This window comes from Tympanuchus pallidicinctus, unplaced genomic scaffold (assembly GCF_026119805.1).
Source record: "Tympanuchus pallidicinctus isolate F22 unplaced genomic scaffold, pur_lepc_1.0 scaffold19, whole genome shotgun sequence".
In the NCBI taxonomy this organism is placed as follows: domain Eukaryota; kingdom Metazoa; phylum Chordata; class Aves; order Galliformes; family Phasianidae; genus Tympanuchus; species Tympanuchus pallidicinctus.
The window spans coordinates 2,993,316-3,009,957 of NW_026294710.1; the positions used below are offsets into that span (position 1 = coordinate 2,993,316).

The 16,642-nt window shown below is 39.5% G+C and overlaps 1 protein-coding gene across 2 annotated transcripts in view; it reads right to left on the reverse strand.

Annotated features, from left to right (window-relative positions):
* Positions 1-16,642, reverse strand: part of SLC2A13 (solute carrier family 2 member 13) — a 137,554-nt gene that overhangs the window by 47,888 nt on the left and 73,024 nt on the right. The gene's annotated exons all lie outside the window — the stretch shown is intronic.

Genomic DNA, 16,642 nt, shown 5'->3' on the forward strand with positions numbered 1-16,642 from the left:
AAGTCAGCTTACCTTCTGGAAAATAGTACTACTTACATTTTTTTTCTTAGGAATAATAAAAAGATAATGTCACAATCTAACCCCAACTTTTCACCTTTGGTTTTGTATCTGAATGGAATCATGATGAATGCCCCAATCTACATTTCTATTCATGCTGAAGAAAAAAATGCACTATAAAGTGTTAAAAAAATAGTAGTCTTAATGTACCTCATGGAATCTGACCTTTCAGTCATTTTTCAGTTGAGAAGAAAGAGGTAACAGTGTTATTCAGTTTACACACTCCTTTTCACATAGTACATCTTGAAAATGCAGCACTTTTCACCCCTTTATTAACCAAGCAGGGTCACATTCCCCTCATGTGCTCTGCAGAGCTCTCACTACCAGAGCTCAGTGTCACCCCAGCAGGAGGGGCTTCCTGGAGCAGCCATTTCACATTTATTAGCCTGCACTGACAGCACCGCCTGAAGGTACCCTGCTGTCAGCTGCCTGGCATCACCAAGCTGCCCGCACACCCTGCTGCTGCCGTGCTCAGGCCAGCTCCTGCCCCTTTCCTGCCCTAAAACATTCTCCCATGTAACCACACTCACTTCTTGTTGTAATTCACTAAGCTCACCTGCACACAATGCATTTTAAAACTAAAAGTTTCTGGTTTTAAATGTCTGTACAACACTGCAAACAAAATATCTTCATAAATCTAGCTTATAGAATCATAGAATAACTTGGATTGGAAGGGACCTCCAGGATCTTCAAGCTCCAGCCCCCCAGATCTTTCAATCTTGTAAATATTAAAAACTCAGTCTTACATATGTGGAACTCTATTTCCACACTGAAATCCTACAGGTGATCAAAGTAATTTGTCAATGGTACAAAAAACTACTAATATTTCAGTGGCGGTACAAATATTAAGTCATATATATAAGTTAGATCATATACGTAAGTTAAATCTTATGAATATTCTATTCTTTTCCATTTTAATTAAAAGATGTTGCATTAATAATGTTTATTTTGCACATCTTTAAAACTCTTTCCACGAGAATGATTGCAATGAATTGTTACTAAGAATCCATAAAATTGGTCTAAAATAATCAGTATGACACAGTGATATCTTCTGATGAACAAGAAAAATTCAGGAGGGTTGAAGAAAATTGTTTAGTTAGGAGAAGAGAAGGCTCTGGGAAGACCTCATTGCTTCCAATACTTGAAGAGAGCATATAAACAGGAGGGACAGTGGCTGTTTACAAAGGTGGACAGTGATAGAACAAGGGGGAATGGTTTTAAACTGAGACAGGGGAGGTATTAGGAGGAAGTTTTTCACACTGGAAAGGATTGCCCAAAGAGGTTGTGGATGCCCCATCCCTGGAGGCATTCAAGGCCAGGCTGGATGTGGCTCTGGGCAGCCTGGTCTGCTGGTTGGCACTTAGCAGGGAATTTGAAACCAGATGATCATCATGGAACTTTTCAACCCAGGCCATTCTAGGATTCTATGATCCCTCAGAATTAAGACTAGGAATGGAGTCAAGGTGTTGAGTGAACAAGGGTATGCTTTTATTTATTAAAAGATGGGCAAGCAAGAGAGAAAAAAGGAGAAGAAAAGGATGGAGAGGAAAAAAAAAGAAATGAAAGAAAAGCAAGCATTGTTTGTTCTGCACCTTTCACAAGAGAGTTACAGTGCAGTTTTTGTTCTGAGGCTTTCACAAGATTGTTAGGGTTTTGTTCCTAGCTGCCAGTCACCAGCAAGTCTGTCTCTGAACAGAAAGAGAGCAAGAATTCAGTGCTACAGTTCTGTGCTGTGTTGTCGCAGAGTGCGAGCCAGAAACACATCACTGCATTCCCACAAAAGGCTTTGAGTACCTTTGGATCAAAAAGAACAGAAAGAAGGCAGCTCCCAAGCACACAGCATGCTGTACCACTAGGGAGGAGCTTTTTAACGCACTGTAGTGACACCAGAGCACGCCCCTGGCTAGGTTGGAATGAACAGCAGAAGCCTACTTCAAGAACTCTGCAGTAAACATGCTTCTCCTCATTCTGAATTAGTCAATTGCAGCACCACTCAATGAGTAAATCATAACAAAAAATAAAAAATCTATCAGCACCACCTCCGCAGTCATCCAGGGAAAATTCCATGCTGAGCAATGGGAGTAACAGCACACATATGTGCGTATGAGGGCACCGGAGCTGCTCTCACTACTGGGCACGATGCCTACACTAGCAACAATTTTGAGCATATGTCCCGTGTAAGAAAAAAAATAAATTCTGGGAAATAATTGGCACAAAAGTCTTCCCTGGACTCAAACACACAGATGCACCCATATGATCAACAGTTATTTCAGGACCGTTTAAAAAACAAACTGAAAAGAGTAATTCCAGTGCGACATCATCTGAGCTCATCATTCATGGAAGCAGATGAGATCCTTGTATGGAATGTAAGTTTTGGCAAAAAAATTCAAAGCCAACAAACTCTGTTGTCCATGCTAAATCTGCATCCGGGAATCCGTGTTTTTAGATGTTCCTAGCATCAAATATGAAGAAATTGAAACAGTTCAGCACCTTTTAAATTCAAGCAGCTCCACTTTGGTGCTTTAATTGAGATTTCTAAACCCAGTCTCAGGTTTTAATATTCATACAATCCAATATTACATCTGCATTGTATTTCAGACATATGCTGCACAAGATCTCAACAGACTTGTATTTTCTCCTTCCTTAGAAAACAAAATTAATTGCACTGCAAACTAAAGTGTGTGCAATGTGAATATTAATTTGTTGGTGTCTGCTTCTATTACACATAGGTTTTTATGTTGTCTCTCACCCCATCTGTTCCAGCAGTGAAAGGAAAAATCATGGCAGACGCAAGAAAAACTCCTTGGAGTGACTTCACCAATATATACAGATTTTTTCCTCTGACGTTCAGGATGGCTAAAAGCCACAGATGTAGCTTTAGCACAGCACATAATGACAGTGAGAATATGAAAGGTTTTGATTCCTGATGTCTTAATGATTAATCCACCTGAACACAGCTTCCAGCTGCTACCTGAAAACTAAAGAGACAAGGATCACCCCGCTCCCAAGGAGCTCTTTGTGCCATCTCCTGCAGTACAGCTTGCTTCACCTTGGTGGTCCCCCCCACACACCCCATGGTTTGATTGCCTCCTGTGTGCAGAACCCACGCGTTTCACCTGAGGAAACTGAATTTACTCATTCTACCACGGGTTTAGCTCTTAACTTGCACTTTCTTAATTGTGACGTGGGTGCAGCTATGTTTCCCTACTGCTGTGAGGTTTGTGGCTTCTGCACCAGCTGCCATTCACAAATGCTAAGAATAGCTGGCATTACCCTTCAGTTGCAATGAGAAATTAAAGCAGCAGGAAATAGGCCTCATTTCTAATGTACTGTGAAAGAGGAAAACGGCACTATAAAAAACACAGAATGGCTATTTGGGGAATGTATATTTCAACACAGGCTGCACAATGAAAGCGAAGCAACATTTCTGAATGTGCTACCTATTTAAAAGAACTAACATATTGCACTTTTCTTCAGCATAAAATGTGTCAATTAAGTACCACATCAACTCTATTAGAGTTATATAAAGCACTGTGAAAACAAATGCAATAAAGACTAAGATTCTCTACAGTGCAGAACAGTTGTCTTTTCATCTGTGAGCCATGTGTTAAGCAATAAATGTGTCTGATAACCTTTGGATACACTCTATACTTCTATTCTGCAGCCAAATACAGCTCTCAATTTATGCAGACAACTTTAAAAAGATTCTTTTATATCACTTAGCCATATAGGAGAGAAGTTATCAGTTATACCATTTTCTGCTACACAATATATAATATTTAAATTTACTTCAAATATATGTAAAATAAAACTTAGGATAAAATTGTGTGAAAATTTCTGACTCATAATGAATAAATAACCATGGAATCATAGAATGATTTAGGTTGGAGGGGACCTTAAAGCCCACCAGCCCCAATCCCTGTACCAACCAAGCTGCCCCCCACCAGCTCAGCTGCCCAGGGCCCCATCCAACCCAGCCCTGAGTGCCTGCAGGGATGGGGCACCCGCAGCTCTATGGGCAGCTGTGCCAGGGCCTCACCGCCCCCTCATTAAAGAATTTCTTCTGAACGTAATCTAAAACTCCCCTCTTTTACTTTAAAGCCATCCTCCCCTGTCTTACACTATCTGATCATGTGAAAAGTTGCTCCTCCTCCTGCTTTAAGCTCCTCTCAAGTACTGTAAAGCCACAATGAGATCTCCCCCACGCCATCTCTTCTCCAAGCTGAACAAACCAAGCTCCCTCCCTTTCTTCATTGAAGAGGTGCTGCAGCCCCCTGATCCTCTTTTTGCCCTCCTCTGAACCCACTCCAACAGCTCCACATCCTTCCTGTGCTGAGGGGCCCAGGCCTGGACGCAGTGCTTCAGATGGAGCCTCTTCTCACGTACAGATAGGCAGCTCACCATCCTGCGGTTCGTCAGGTCTTCTTTTCTCTCTTTCTTGAATATAGGAGTGATGCTTCTCTTAAAAATTCCCTTAAAAAATAGATTTTGCTAAAGATTTTATGCTGGATATTCTGAAGTTATGTTCTACCTTATCTCAGAAATAATCACTGTTACCTGCAAACTCTTAGTAGAGGACAGACATTACATGGCCTTTGTGTTTAACTGCTTCAAACAAACACGTTCCATATCAACTCTGCTTTCCTTGTTGCCGCTGGGTGAAGAGCACTTTCATGTTTTATCATTTTCTTGTTGCAAATAATTATGCTGCCAAGTTTTAAATCCCTGGCATCTCGCACTATTCAGACCAATTACTTTGTGCAAGGACAGTGACTACATGCAATTTATGTTCTCTGTCCCTCAGAGTTCATCATTTGAGCTCAAGGCCAAGACCAAAAATCTAAATTTTAATCCCAGTTCTCTGACTTTGTAACCTTGGACATGTCACTTCACTCATTTGTATTTGTTCCTCTTCTGCAAAAGCTTTTTAAACATTTTTTCCACACCTCTCATGAAAGCCTTCATATGTGGATCATAATTTTCTCTTGGAAAAGAGGAAGGCAACAAAGGTATTCATCAGTTCTCCTCACGTTTACAAGAAGGGCCCTGTGAAGGCTGTGTTAGAGTTCAGGAAGAGGCTGGACAGCACTAGTGCTCTGGAAAAGGGGGTGAAGAGCGAGCTTGTTTTTCGAAAGAAACAACTCCATCCACCAGCATGGATGGATGCTGAGGAAGGTGGGGTTGTGTAGCCTGAAAAATATGTTACAAGGGATCTAATCGGTGTCTTCCACAACTGAGGCAGGGTTACCAAGTCAAACTCTTCTCAGAGCAAAATGACTAGAAGCAATTACCACACATTGCACGAGCTGAAATTTCAACTCATAATAATGGGAAAAATTCTTTACCATCCCTGTTTTTAAGCTCTAAGATTGCCAAGAGAGACTGAAGAATATCCATTCTTAGACACCTTAAAACCTCAACAGGACAAAATCATCTTTGCAGGCAGCTCTACTTGGAACAGCAGGATGAACCAAATGGCTTCTATGTGTTCCTTCCTACTGAAATCACTCAGTAATATGAACTCACTACACGTTAACTCAATAGCCAAAGGCTGCTCAGTTATTTTCCCAATCAGGCATTAAAGGTATACGAATATCATTTCTAACTCTCTTGAGATTCATCCGAAACAAAGAACTGGCACAAAACTCTTAAATCAATCCTTTGCTACTGCAGGAAACCACAACACACCCCATCAAATCAGTTAGGCCCTTCCTTGCATTATGTTCCAAAATCATCCTCTTCCAGAGGTTAGAAACTGCCTTCTCACTTCAAGCCTATATTTACTGCCAGTGGCAATAAATCCTAATTTTGTTTCAACGTCATTAGCAAAGTGAAACCTTTGGCACCAAGGTCTACAGCAAGAATAAGAAAAAAGGCAAGATTAATTATTCTTTCCAGTACAGTACCTCTCTCTCAACCTTCTGTCATGTCACCTTGGTTAGACCTTTACTTATCTTACGGTTCTTGAGCATTGCCATCTACTCAAAAACTAAAACTCAATTAAAAAATGTTTCATGTGAACGAGGATCCATACTTGGGTGGAATGCAGATAAATGAAAACTTCCATTTTTCCTCAGCCTAACAAAAGCAGTTATTTTCTCACAGAACAGTGTCTGATTTGTCTACAGCTTCATTTTCCTTTGTCAAATCAATGCATTATAACCTATTTATCCCATTTTACTTAATCCAATTACTCTTCATACTTTTAATTAATTTTCCTTTGTTATCTTGCAGTGCCCCTTCTCTATTTAACTGTTATTTTAACCTATTTTTTAATTGTAATCTCTTGAAAAAAAAGAAGAAATTTTGCTCTATATTTCTACAGTAGTAGTAGTACAGCACTGCCTTGCTCCACAAATGAGCTTTTAAACACAACAGTAATACAAGTCAGCTTTATCAGGCTAGAGGCTAGCCATCACAAAATTGCCCAATTTCTCATCATTTACCGAAACATTTCTATGTTCTCCTGTATTCACATGCTAATAGTAACACTTGCTGCTAGTGAATAAAATGTTTTCTGTTTCCAGAATTTACTATGATTCCACTTACTGGCTTGGGGAAGAAAAAAAAACACCCTGTCAAGACTTCCAGTAAGTGACAAACCAAGCGTTGCTAATTATTTTTCCTTCCCTTTCCTTCTCTTTTCCCTTTTCCCTTTTCCCTTTTCCCTTTTCCCTTTTCCCTTTTCCCTTTTCCCTTTTCCCTTTTCCCTTTTCCCTTTCCCTTTCCCTTTCCCTTTCCCTTTCCCTTTCCTTTCCTTTCAACACTACCAGGTATGTAAAATATAATATATGGAGAAAGATAGAGAAGTCAAATATTCAAAAGTATGGAATCAGAGAAGAGGAAAAAAAAGCCCTATCATTACCATGTGAACAATGAACAATGAGATCACTGTGCCATTACCTTATCCATAAAATGAATTCTGTTTTATACAGAGATTGTTTTTAAACACAAATTTCATCACTCATGCTCATTCAGCAAATGGAAGTATGCACAAGATTTGTTTAGAACAATCTTTGTGTTTCTATGCTAAAAAATATCAAATGCTATTATATTCCTTGAGTTTTCTCATGTAGGCAAAAGTAACTCACTTATGGCATTTTTATATAAGTATTATACTATTTCAGTATAGTCTACGAATACGAACTGTCAATATGCACTACAGAAATGCATAGAATAACTTTGATTTTGGGCTTCTCTGTTAAATATTTTTATATTTTGATAATCTCTGTACTGCTTGTAGACTGTAGTGTCTAAACAAACTCATCTTGGCTTCTCTTCGCATCTCACACAGAAAGTTTTAATGAACTGGTTGTCTGGTGAATACTTACTGTTTCTTATTAGATCAGGTTACATGGAAATCAGAATGAAATATTCCTTCTGCTAAAATAAGACAATTGTGTAAAAATCCAAGTGAGGCTGAAGCTCTCTAATCAGAAGCCTTGTTAAGATCTCCGTTGAAAACCAGTCTTCTTGGCAACTTTAACTTACACCCTGCAACTGGGCTTTTGCTTTAAAATGTCAACTTGAGCAAAAATTTACATTTGAGAATTTCCATGACAGATATCTGGAGAACTTAAGGGCACACAAGAATTTGAACTGAAGTATTCTGATGAAGTGGCAATTGCAGGGTAATACAAAGCCAAATCTCCCCACAGGTTCATTTAAAAACAGCAACCTTGAATGGAAACTGCATCTAGAGCTGACAGCTCAGGTGATGGAAGACAGCTGCCCTCACAGCGTGCAAGACCGATGACATACTGTTCTGCAAAATATTCTGCTTCAGACAAGTGAGGGCTGTGTGAAACCGACAAGAGGAAAAACATCTCCTAAATGAAATTTCTATAAGAGTTTCATTGACACGAAGAAAAGGTCTTCTCACCTAAGGACATTCACTTCCAAATTCTTAGTGATGAACTCAAGATTTCATTTGCAAGAGCAAAGCAAAAGGCAAAGAGAAGACAGAGACCTACAAAAATGCAAAGCAGCAGCAGAATTCACTGATCAGGTGTCTGACTTATGTGAGAAGCAGTAATTCTATTTCCACTTTTAAGGCAGCTGCAAAAATCTTTGCAAGAAATGCTCAGACAATGTTTCCTGTCTTTGAGGCAGAAATCCAGACCAGAGATAATTTATATATATGTTCCCATATTTTTACCCATACGAATGTCAGTTGGGTCACTTCCTTAGATATGACCTATAATACTCAGATCTAAGTGCCCCCAGGTTACTGAATGGACTAGGATCAGGCAATTTAGCTTCTCACTCACCTACTATCAGTTTAATCCCCCTTTTTTTAAGGTGACACAGAACTATTCATAAGCAGATGACTTGGTGACCAGCAGGATGGCGCTGCCTCTGTTCTGTTCATTCATACTCAAAATATCTGCATGTAGGAAATCTGGGTTTCTTTCCTGTCTGCTTACCACCCATCAATTACAATCTGAATGCCGTTGTTTTGTCATAAGCCACCTTTTGTGTTTTGAAGTGTTCCACACCATTATAAAAATTAAAAGCAGCTGGATGGCAACTGATTAGTCACACTGGGCAGTCAAATCGTGACCGGCTGACAATAACAAAGTTTAGAACTTGGCAAAATGTAGGATGTAAAACAATTCCTCCAAGGCCTGCTATTATCTGACATAAAGAAACATTTACTAAGATAGAACCTCCATTCTTATCTGTTCAGAATATTTCCCGTGCCGGTATAGAGGAAGTTAACCGACACACCAGCATGCTAAAATTCCTCTATTCATCCAAAATCTTGCTTGTGCTTCTGCCTGCTTTTCCCTACTGATTGCTCCCTTTGTCTTCATTCTTCCTGGCTTTTTATTCATTTGCTAGAGAGAGATGTGCAATCTCTCTCTTTTTCATTTTTTCCAAGTTAATGCCTTTTTGCTTCTTTCACTTTCTTTCACAACACATTTTACATTGGCCTTTTAGTTCCTATCCTGTTCCTCAGTGTTGCCAATTCTAAGAATTTCAGATTGAAACCTGTTTGAATGTATTTCTCTTAGCTCCATCCCCAGTATAGAACCTAGTTATTGCATCAAATATCTCAGATTATCAAGGTGTTGTAAGAAGTGCATAATATTTGACATAAGGGAGTGCACTAGAGATACCAGTAAATCATATTACTATATTTGAGAATTTACTAGTTCAGATTTAGTAGACAGTCACACATATTCTTAATTTAAATAACTCATCGTAAAATAAAACACCGCAATGTCAAACTCTGGGGTTATAAAATGAAGATGAGCTCTGGTAACTATGGTATGCTCAAACACCATCACTGAGCTGTAATGAAAGGGCAACATCTAAACATTTTCTCACACAGAGAATTTAAAATCTCAACTTCATTTATTAAAGAGTGTCCTACACCATCATCAAAGCTGCCTGTGACCGTCTGCCAGCACATTAGGAACTTCCTTCCAGAAGGAAAAAACTGGACCAAAAAAAGAGCAAGCGTTCCACCGGTGCACATTAGTGGAAAGGAAAAGAAGAGAAATCAGAACATCGGATTCTATATTGGGATAAAACCAATTATTTAGGAGAGAACTGCCTGCAAAATTACCCCATTCAAAGCAACATGCCGCATAGCGTCATTCCTAAAGGTCGGCCGCATTACCGGAACGTCTGCCTCCCCACTGGAAGGGACACAGTATGCTAAGTGCTGCACAAACACTGAACAACTGAATGACCTCTCCCAGAAAGCTGGCAAAGCAAACACAAAGCAAAAAGAAGAGGGAAAAAAAAGCAACCAACAAACGGATGCTGACAGATGGGGAGAGAGAAGATGCTGAGAAAGGAGCTCTTGTCACCGCCATGCAATGATGCTGGCACATCAATACCATGGTGCTCACGTAGTTCTGGCTTTATGAGGGTTGTTGATTTTATTATTTAAGAATTTGCTTCAGAAGAAAATTTGAATTGTGGGGGAAAAGAAAATCAAAGGAAAATTAAAGGTGAAAAGCTCTCAACAGATTACATGGGTAAAACGGGCTGGGGAAATACGAGGTTGGCACAGCGAGGAAAGAAGCATCAATTTTCCCGAGTAGCCAACTGTTCAACTGCCCAGCTTGTCTGCCTGACAGCAGTGTCCTTTGCTTCAAGGAGCAGAGGGAAAGCAGAAAAAGGCACATTTGCAAGCAACTCAGGTGATTTAGACAGCTGTTCTGCCCACTGGGACACAGCTCACCAACACAGCCCGTGTGTGGTCTCCGCTGGACCCAGTGCTCTTCTTTAACCCAGTCATAGGGGAGCCAAGTGGCTGGGAAGGAGTGAGCAGCAATTCTCACTGCCTGAGCAACAATTTAGCAGGAATACTTCTGAGAGAAGCCAAAAGCTTTGGCTTTGAATGCTAAAGATCTGGGCATCTCCTGAACATTGACATGCTGCTTCTCCTTCAGACCGGTTACTGCCCCTCACAGACTCGGTAATGTTCTCTCCAGACACAAACCTTACACCAGCTGCTTTTCATTCAGGCCCTTATCTTGAGCTGGCACTCAGCAATCCTAGTGATGCCACAGCCTGCATTTGATGGGAATAACTACTGAGCTGGGAGTTGTCAACATTTATTATAGGTATAAAGAGACTGGAATAAATCAGAGGCAGAAGTGTATGATACAAATACAACTTCTGAAAAGAATGAATGCTAAAAAGAATGTTAGCTTTTGCTAACTGTACTTTCATATGGAGGGGCATTAGAAAAGAACAAAAAAACCCCATATAAATAGATGGCAAAAAATCTTAATACTTACCTGGCAGATCTGTCTACATAGGTACCATATTCAAAAATTTCAAAACATTCGAAGTACGTCAAATGGTAGTGTGCATACAGCAAACAATTGTGCCCTGTACCATTAGATATCATGCCTCTCTCCATTGTTCTTCACAATTATTTGCAGGGAAGCAATGGAGGAAGCCTCCCTCCATGGGAACACAACACAAACACATGAATTACTGTGCAATTCACAGAAAAAAAAGTTTACTTTGCTGGTCAAGCAACAAAAGATTACTATTATTTGATACATTCCCTTTTGCTGGCTAATACCAGCAGGAGGATTAGAAATCAAGCCTTCCTTATTGCTCCTGGGAAAGATGCCACCTTATTGATGGGATCAGGTTTCCTAAGAAAAGGTCCTACTCTCCTCAAAAAAGCTATGGTCAAGAATGGTGGCCTTTGAAGACTAAAGGGTCATATGCCTTGGACAGTGATAGATAAATGCTTACTCTAATGTCTTCTCTGCATATTTGTTTCTACCATAAATTGCAAAAATAAAGCAAAGTCGACTTATTTCAAAACTGCCATGTCATCCTTTCTCTTCCCAGAAATAGTTCACACACCATTTATCATCTTTAAGCCAAAATTTTCCATCCTTTTCTAGAATCTCTAGAGTTGCCCAGACATAGGAAAAGATTTTAGATCCATAACAAATCGACAGGCAGTCTGCTGTTACAAGTGAAAAACACAGTGCCACAATGAAGTTGCAGCAGATTCAGTGCCACATATTGGTGTTCTGCTTTTTAAGGGCAGATACTAATGCAAGCACGATGGTTTGCTCCCATTCACCCCATTTCACTCCTCTTTTATCATAGTATCCCTAATTTCACACAGGAAAAGAATTCCCTTATAGAGTGGTGGTTGCCTGGCCATTCCCTTCCACAAATACAGGTGTCACTGCGCTTAGATACTCAGTACAGCACAAGCAAGATTATACCAGGCAGCAATCTATTTTTTTTAAGTTTCACGACAACATGAAATACCTGTTTGTCTGTATAAATTGCTATATGCAAAATTTTAAACACTGAAAACAGTCAATAGCCTGAATTTTCCAGAAAGCCAACTGATATGCCCATTTTGGCAAGCTATGTCATATTGCTTTACTCAATCATTAATTAGTCTAATGAACACTAAAACCCCTCTATATAGGATGAAGTTGTGACTCAGAGCAACAGATGTGATTGTGATCTGCAGTCCCCAGGGAGTGCCTGTGACAGCAATGTGGCAGTCAGCCTGAGGAGCAGCACCATGGAGAAAGGAATTTCTGCCATGAAGGAAAAGAATTAGTCCTTGAATGGCAGTTAATTTGTTCCAGACAAAGAATTTTGCTGTTATGAAAGGAAAATGTCTTTTATGAAACCAGAATAAATCCCCAAGCAAGTAAATTATTTTAACTCTATAGAAAACATCTAGTTTAGAAAGAAGCATAAGTAATAGTTGCTAATGCACTCTTCATAACTATATTTAGATACAAGATAAAGTAATAAGCTAATGCTGAGAATCTAAGACATGCTAACACCAATGAAAACATTAACATACACATCTTAAATTTACTTCGAGTGCTTCTGTACATTATGGTCTACCACGCAGCAGGCATGGGATAGCTGTAAGGTTATGTTGTTAGCAAAAACCAAAGTTGTCTCGTGGAAAAGTCAAGGTGCAGACCAGCTTTGATGGTGGAAGAGAAGACGAAGGACAGGCCTCCGAGCTGCCCAGCTGGTGGCAGCGGCTCAGCAGCAGGCCTCGTACGCCGCCTGGGCACTGCCCTGCATGCTGAAGCTTGCACAGGTCCAGAGCTTTACTGCAGCTGACCACAACTTCCAAGCTACAGACAAGCACAAACAAGCCTCACGGCTGAGGTTGTGATGCTCCAAACTATGAAGTCTTGTCACTGTGTGAATACTGGTACACCCTATAAACACATCACAGGAAGCTACAACGTGTCATTTAACGAAAGATAGTAAATTGCTAGCCTGAATTAGAAAATGTGCTCCTAACTTCTTACAGGCGTAGGTGCCAGAGTGGCTAGTTGAGAAAGAACAGAGGTGCTCCAGGAGCATCTTCTCTCTTACACAGCCATTCGCTCCATTGTATTCTCACAAGACCATGTAGAAACAAGAATTGCCAAACTTAGAGCTGTTTGGTTACTGCTCATAAGGCAAGAAAGTAAACACAGCTCATGTTCTGCTGAGAGGAAGGCAAGTGAGCTAAGTTTCTAACCAAGGAATTAATTTCTCTTTCCAGTACATTTTGAAGCACTGTCCATCTCTGTTAATGTGTCCTTCTTCTATTTCTTTTTTCATTCTTGCCTCTAAAATTTATTCCCCCTCTGGTATTCTACAGTGTCCTTGCCACATCAATTGTTTCCAGTAGAATTTTACTATTTTACATTTTACTATTAAGGCAGTTAAGATTTCCAAAACTGGTCAGTAGTCCACCAACTCAAACTGCTAACCTGTATCTATTATAACCATCTGGTTAGTAAGCATTTCCGCATTGAAGAGTTTCCACAGTTGGTGGCATCACGCACAGCCAAGTCAGTAAAAGACACTGCAGTTGCCCAAACACTACTGAGGACAGCAAAAACTTTTGTGGAGATGCTCAAAGAAGAGGCAATCAGACCAGACATTTTAGAGAGGGACTCTTTTCTCAGGTGACAAGCAATAGGATGTCAGGAAATTGTCTCAAGTGGCAGCAGGTGAGATCTAGATGGGACATTAAGAAGAATTTCTTCACAGACAGGGAGGTAAAGAATTAGAACGGGCTGCCCAGAGAAATGGTAGAGTTCCCATCCCTGCAGGTATTTAAGAGGCATGTAAATACAGCACAAAGGGACATGGTTTAGTGATGGGACTCGTTAGGTCAGCTTGATGGTTGGACTTCACAATCTTTAAGGTCTTTTCCAACCTCAGTGATTTTATAAAACCACGTGAGAATTTGTTTACACTGTCTTCTAGCTAGTTTAAATTAACAAATGTAATAAATCAACAAACAGTGAGATCCAGACGCCTGTGGAGATCTCACCAGTATCTTGCAGAGTCTGTGTTCCAGATCTCAGTACAGTCAATCATATTATATACACGTTACTGCAAGGACAACCTGTTTCTGCCTCTGTTCAGAACTCAAGCTCACTTTTCACAGTGTGACAAGAATCCAAATGAAAAATAGTTCTTTTCTGTAAGACACAAGCACTTAAAGTAGGACTGTATATCCCGGAAAATACAATGAGCTAAGACTTGCTAATTTTACATAATCAAATCTCCAATAAAGCAAATAAGACAGAAAAAAGAAATGTGATGTATTGGATAATTTTAAAATCATAAATGCTTAAACGTGATGATTATTTCTCAACTGTCATGTGGAGCAGTATGAAAAGAAAGAATGGAAAGTGACTCAGAATGAGTGTGTTTTCCTCAAAGCTGTCCTATCTCATGAATTAGTCAGTCTCCTTATATGCATTAGAAGAAACACCAGTCTGCATCCTGTCATTTATTTACATCATAAACAGATGGCATATATTACAACCTGCAACAAAAAATGTAAATTCGGTTCTTGAACATTAAAATTGAGGTGGCTGTTGAAAAATCTAGGATTTTTGGAATGTGAAATTGAAAGTGCCGTCACCATCAAACAGACCACAAACTTTTCACTCTTGTAAGAACCCTTTTCTTCTGTTCCTCTGTGCAAATGGAAAAGGGCTGCTGATGCTGCATAGTACTATGATTTCCTTCAGTTCTTTGCATTGAAATCAGCCCACCATTTATGTGCTCTTCTTTTCCATTACAGACATAGAGAATAATTAAAACTTCTCTAGGATTCTCTAGGATTCATAAAATTCATCTGACAACTTAGCCTCACAGATTTTTCTGTTGTCCAAACTGTGTGTAAGGCACGCTCTTGGGAGAGGACAATATACAAGTGACTACTGAAAGGAAATAAAATATCAAAAACAATTTTGCGCTTTCTGAAAAAGTTCGAAAAACATCAACTGAAGTATTTTTACCTGCCATGGTTGTTAGCCATGCTAAGCAGTCCCAGACAGGTCCCCTGTCACCCAGAGGGGATTGGACCCAAGTTGCACCCCAATGCATTTCCCTCCAGCTCTGCTAACCATGATCTTTGAAGAAACTACTGGACATGGAGACAAGAAGCACTTATTCTTTTCGTTTCTGTGCCCTAACCCTCTGGTTGTGCTGGCATCCTTGTTCCCATCCTGAGCCCCTGTCATTAACATTGTCTCCGTTACCACTCATTTCCTCACTGGCTTTGCACATAGCACTCTTCCTCACTGTACCAGTGGATTAAGAGTCACTTCAGTGATTTCTTATTTTTCTTTCAATTTGGTGACTGTACTCCATACCACATCATCTGCATGGGCAATTTTGATCACAGCAATCTTTGTTTTGTAGGCTGCTCACAATAACCAAGCCTTGATTAGCCTTTAGATGTTACCTATTTTTGGCTCTACTTTACGATCCACTTCTGGACTATTTTCACTTACAGTAACCTCTTGCACTGAGCAGAAGCTTTCTATATATACAAATATTGTGTCTCTCAACCTCTGCTGTATAAAGCATTTTGAGTAGCCTGATGTGGTTTAACTCTTATTGACAGACTCCATAGAATCCAATTTACAGAGCTGGTTTCTATGCCCTTAAAGTAAAGGTGAATAAACAGATTTAAAGGGCATCATATCTCTCCCTCTGCATTTGAATGGGATTGGTAATATATTTCACTGAGGTTTTCGTGTTGCTGTATAGAGCAGCATCTAATCAGGTGACCTTTTCCAGTCTAATTTTGTGTCTTCTCAATAGGCACTGTATCATGAGCTTTGAATTCTTTTCCATGTGATATTCCTTTTTTTCTGTGTAAGTAGACACCTTGTTATTGCTAAGAATATATTTGAGTAATACACGTCCCTTAGGTTTTCACACATGACAGAATGTACAACATAAACACAATTCCCTCGCTATACCTTAAGGAAAAATGAATTGAATCGGTCACTTATTGATATCTGATTTCCTCGTCTAAAAACCAAAGAATGGCCGTCACTAGAGGTAACAGAAACATAAGAGTTCAACAAAATCACACCCACTAAACATTAAAACTATGGAAAAAGTGAATTTTTACAAGAGAAACTGTTGAGACAGAAGTGTGCTCCAGAAGCTATTATGATAAATAACATGTTTTTAAAAAAACACCACAAAACAAACAAAAAACTCAACCCTACAGCATTACTATTTAGGGAACCTTCTCCAGCAAGCATTTATGAATGATTTACAGAAAGCATCGCCACTCTGAGTTCATTTCATTGCTTGGCTGTACATGTGAACAGCATGAATTAGATGCATTTAACTGACTTATCAGCAGCAACACCACGTCCACACTAAATGTAAAGCCAAGCCTTTTCAGTTCACATAATTGCTAATAACCCAAGCCATATGTTCCAACAAAGTCTTTGCTCCCTCCCATGCAGTTCACATATTTCCTTCTTTATGGTCCTGCAGTGAAGTTAATACTGACTTTGTGACATGAGAGTCATTACCAAGGCAACAGACAGGAATCAAACAGCGTTATGATTTCACTATAGGCAAAAGGAAGAGATGAAGCCAAAAGCAGAAAAAAAATGGGAAAAAAATATATTAAAAACAAAACCTTCAATAACGACAAAAGAAATGCTAGAAAATATAATTGTGTGTACGTTTCTTCTTCAAATAAGTACTTGGTTTTCAAATCGTCTCCATAGTGAAAATCCTTCAAATGCTGTTTCATAACCTAGAGAACCATAGGAGCAGATTTTTA